We start from the raw sequence: 5,167 nt of genomic DNA, 5'->3' as shown, positions 1-5,167 counted from the left end.
AACTAATAATCATTATTATATGATTATGTTATAATCATATAATATATATATGATTATTTGATTGATTTGGCCTTTATTAAAATTAAAAGAAACCCCAATGTTGATTTCCTGGTTTTGCTGCTGTGATAGAGTAATGTGGGGTGTTACCATTAGGGAAAACTGGGTGAAGGGGACATGGGACCTCCTTGCACCTTTTTTTTACCAACTTCCTGTGAACCCATAATTATTCTAAAAGTAAAAGTTTAAGACAGATACCAGAAAGGAAAAATGCTCTACTCACAAAAGAAATGAAGTGGGGGGCACCTAGATGGCTCAGTCGGTTAAGTGCTGGGCTCTTAATTTCAGCTCAGGTCATGATCTCAGGATCGTAAGATCAAGCTCTGTGTAATGTTCCATCCTCAGCACATGATCAGCTTAGGATTCTCTCTCTCCCTCTCCCTCTCCCCTCCCCTTCCCTCTCTCTCTCTCTCTCTCTCTGTTTCTCAAATAAATAAATAAAACCTTAAAAAAAGAAAGAAACAGAAAAATAAATGAAGTGAGACAGTAGAAGGGAAGAAGCCTATGAACTATGGAAGAACTATGTGGATCATCACAAGCAGTAGAGAGGAGGAGGGGTAAGTGTTAACAGCAGTAGTCTTGATAATTGTAATAGTAGTCGTAGTAGTAGTAGTAACTGCTGTAGTAGTTGTAATCATAGTAACTTTAATACAGTACTTGTAGTCATGATCATTGTAATAATTGCAATAGAGTAGCAATTGAGTGGCAAGTAGAGCAGTAAGAGTAATTGGTATAGTAGTAGTAATAATTGCAGTAGTGGTAGTAGGAATAGTAGTAGCAGTAGTTTTAGTAATAATAGTAATGGTAGCAGCAGTAATAGTAGCATTTGTAGGGGACAGGGCGCAGTGGTTGCCTTTGGCTCAGGGCATGATCCCAGGGTCCCGGGATCAAGTCCCATATTAGGCTTCCATCAGGGAACTTGCTTCTCACCCTGCCTATGTAGTTCCTCTCTCTGTGTGTCTGTCATGAATAAATAAATAAAATCTTCTAAAAAAAAAAAACAGTAGCAATTGTAGCAGTAGTATTAACTGTAGCAACAGTGGTAACTCTAGAAGTAGTTGTAGTAGTAATTGTGCTTGTAGTAGTAGTGGTCGTAGTAGTAGTAGTCTTTGAAGTGGTAGTAGCAGTAGTAGGCAACAGTAATAGTAACAGTAGGCAGTAGTAATAGTAGACAGTAGTAGTATTAGTGGGCAGCAGTAGTAATAAAGGGCAGAAGTACTAGTGATAGTAGGCAGTAGGCAGTAATAGTAGTAATAGTAGGCAGTAGTACTAGTTGATAGGAAATATTTGCATTCCACATCATTGGCACACATCGAAGAAGGAACCATGTTAAGGTGGAGGGGAGATGTTTCATTTAAATTTAAATCTATGTCGGATCTGTCTCTTATTATATTTACTAAGAGGAAGTAAGAAGCTTCCCAAAATAACTCAGTCCCTAACTACGTATTTCTTACTCAACTTCCTAGGAATGCAGTCTGATTTGAAAGCAGGCAAAGGACTCAACTAATGTGAAATAGTATATTGTTCATTAAATCTATAGAAATGTTTATTATAGGATGTGGAATTTGTTAATTTAATTTCCGAATTAATTCCTCAGCCTTGTATTAATCGTCCCACACTGTATAAGTCACGTGGGTTCTTCTATATTTGGAAAGCTTCAGACTTTCTGGGATTTCTCTCTACTCCAGTCCAGTTTGAAAAAAAGAAGGACTCTGGCAGATTTAAGACCACACACAATTCAAAGTTTGTTACTTTATGAAGTGTCTCCCACTGCCAATCCAAGTGAGAGGGTTATGGGGCTGGAGATAGAGTACTACAAAGATTGTGGAGATGCTTAGGATATAAAGCACCTACTATATGCCAGATGCCACTCTACTCATGGAGGACTTGGCAGTGAACAGGACAGTCATTGCCCATTCTCACGAAAGAGTGGCAATAAGCACAAAACTCAACAAACAAGATGATTTCAGATAAAGGTTAACAAACTATGACTTAAATGAAAAGCAGGAGATATGATAGAGAGCAAGGGTTTGCAAGGGTCCTGGGGTCCGGGAAGCTCCCCCTACAGAGTGACATTTAAGTTTAAACCCAAGAAACCAAGCAGGAGCAAGCCAAGGGGAAGAAGCCCCCAGAATAAGGAAAATAAAAGCTCTAATGTGAACATCCATTTGGTCTTCGTGACAAACAGAAGGGACTGTGAGGACACCAGTAGATGAACTCAAAGAGGAAGGTCAGAATCAGACTGGATGAATATATTTGGATGGATTTGTCATGGGGACGTGGGGAGGGAGCCATAGCGAGAATGGTTTCTAGATTTCTGTTTTGGGCCACGAGATGGAGAGGATACCACCAACTGGGGTTCAAGAAGACGGCTCTGGGTCTAGCGTAGGACTTTTCAAGTACAAGGTGTGGCTGAGACATCCTTTTGGTCTTAGGTCTCTCAGGTAGCTGAGAGGGTCCCAGGGTCCCATTGCCCACAGCTCACCCTACAGCTGCTTCCCTCTAGGGCCTGGCCATCTCCCCAGGGGCCCTGCCTCCTTGGCCCTCAGGACCTGGAGACCAGGCTCTGCTCTGCCTCTTCTACCCTGAGTGGAGGAAATCACTACTCCTCTGGGCGTGTCTTCAGTTCTTATGATGGTTTCTATTCTTATTCCTGTTGCTGCTGTAACAAATTGCCACAAACACAGTGGCTTAAGACAACACAAATTCATTTTCCTGTAGTTGTGTCCAAACCACACTGTGCTAAAATCAAGGTGATGGCAGGGCCACCTTCCTTCCGGTTTTCTGGCCCTTTCCAGCTTCTAGAGGCTGCCCAGGTTCCCATTGGGTGTTGGCTCTCACTCCATGAGAGACTGAGAACTGGGCACCACTGCATGCCACACCACCCTGGGGATCTGGGCAGGGTCCCTGCACAAATACCACTTCCAGGGAACAGATTAGAGTTCTTGTTTAAGAATAAGAGTCACCAAAGGCCTGCCCTGGCCTGTCAGAACCGAGGTGTGGGGTAGACAGGCTCCCCTGGAAGTCTCAGATCCTTACTGCTATCTCTACCTGGGGCCATTTGTGTATTTAATATAAGCAGTACCTCCTCTTCTACTGTGCAAGCTCTGCACGGCCCACCATCTTTGAGTGGGGAGCACCACAGGGGAAAGGTAGATGGGCAGCACATCAAGCTCGGGACCTCCAGCCCAACCACGCCTCCAGTTCCACAAAGCATGCTCACTGGCTCTAAGGCATCCCCCTTCCCTGGCCAGTTTCTCATGTACATTCTTCTCCATCATCCTTCCCACAGCAGCCCACCATCCACTTTCCTCCAGATAAAATCCAAAAAGGGGACTCCAGTTAGGATGAGTAACATTTTCAATCATAACACATTTCAATCAAAAGGAAAAAAACTTTAGAGAGTCTGCAGGGAGAGTGGGAGGGTGAGGGGAAAGCATAGTCTTGCAACTTATGCGGCCTATCTTTTTGAAAAGAAAGTTGTCAATGAGAAAATGGGACTTGTTTTGAGTCACTGAAATGTTAACATCTGTGCATATGTAAAGGGAGACAGATTCCTAATCATCTCTCACACCTGCAAAATGACCCCCACCCATCAAGACAGCACCAAGGCTGACCCCTAAAGGTCTTGTTTGCAACAGCTGAGTCAGAGGCCTCTGGGGCCCTGAAGCCTAGTAGGATGGCAGTGCTCTGTCACAGGAAACCCGTCACATATGCGTCACTGAGCCTTCCCTGCAAGATGTGCAAGAATCACCTAGAAGGATAGAGAGCAGAGATTTTATCAAACTCACACGAGACACTGTGTGAACTGTTCTTGGCTGTTTTCTGTAGGTAGCAAATCTAGGGTGAGACTTGCTTCCACTACAAACTAAGTAGGGAAGTTTGGGGAGCATAACTAATCCTCAGCCACCTCTAACTGTTGACCAGATACCTTTTTCCAGTAAAGAGCACCTGCAAGCTATGTCTGATACAGCAAATGCAGGGCAATTCTCGACAGCAAAATTTAGTGAACGCCACTATGTGCCAAGTCAGGGGACACGGAGATGGACCACAGGACCAACCTTCCCTCCTGAAGTAGGTTCCCTCTTCTGTAGTCAATGGTCACATGGCCTCGTGGACCTGGGCAGGACGCCTGCAGTAGGACCTGGACAAGCACCTATGCCACAGTTTCCAAGAGGAGCCAGTGGGAACTTCTCTGGTTGCCACTGAGGGCCCCAGGAGAAGACCCAGGAGAGGGTCCAGGCATGCACTGTCCATAGGTGAGCCCCATGGTCAATCTCTGGTCTCCAGGCCCTGGGCTATCGTACTCCGATGAAAATCCCAAAGGACAAACATTATACGTTCTCATTCATTTGGGGAATATAAATAATAGTGAAAGGGAATAGAAGGGAAGAGAGAAAAAATATGTGGGAAATATCAGAAAGGGAGACAGAACATAAAGACTCCTAACTCTGGGAAATGAACTAGGGGTGGTGGAAGGGGAGGAGGGCGGGGGGTGGGGGTGAATGGGTGACGGGCACTGAGGGGGGCACTTGATGGGATGAGCACTCGGTGTTATTCTGTATGTTGGTAAATTGAACACCAATAAAAAATAAATATATTTAAAAAAAGATAAGAAAGAAAATCCCAGAGGAAAACCATTGTCAAAGGCAGTGCACACCTCAGGCTCCCTGCAGGCCAAGATTTGCAAGGTAAGAATCTGCACAGGCCTGCAGGAGGAAAGTGCCAGAATCTCATAACAGAGGAGGACACATGGGCTCGCGTGGAGAGAAGACCTGAGAGCAGACATAGAAGCAGCCCCGCACATGAGATTCAAGAGGAGGATGTACAGAAGCTTACATGCAGGGGGGACCCGAGATGGCAGACAGACAGCCATGCAGTCGCGGGGCCCTGGGGGGTCCTCGGTCCGCACTGCCATGCTTCCCCCTCAGGACACGCAAGTGCGCTCGCATCTCCGTGTTAGGGAGCCGGGCCCTGGCCCCCTCGCTCTCAGCTACTCCTCCTGTACGTTGCTTCCCGGTGTCTGTGCTAAGGGTGATCCATCTGTTTCTTTACTGTCTCTCCCCCTCTAGAATGTTAGAATGTGGGTAGGACGCGACTCTCTTGTGTT

The sequence above is a fragment of the Canis lupus genome, chromosome 31 (assembly GCF_048164855.1).
Source record: "Canis lupus baileyi chromosome 31, mCanLup2.hap1, whole genome shotgun sequence".
Classification (NCBI taxonomy): Eukaryota; Metazoa; Chordata; class Mammalia; order Carnivora; family Canidae; genus Canis; species Canis lupus.
This window is presented reverse-complemented; position numbering follows the sequence as displayed.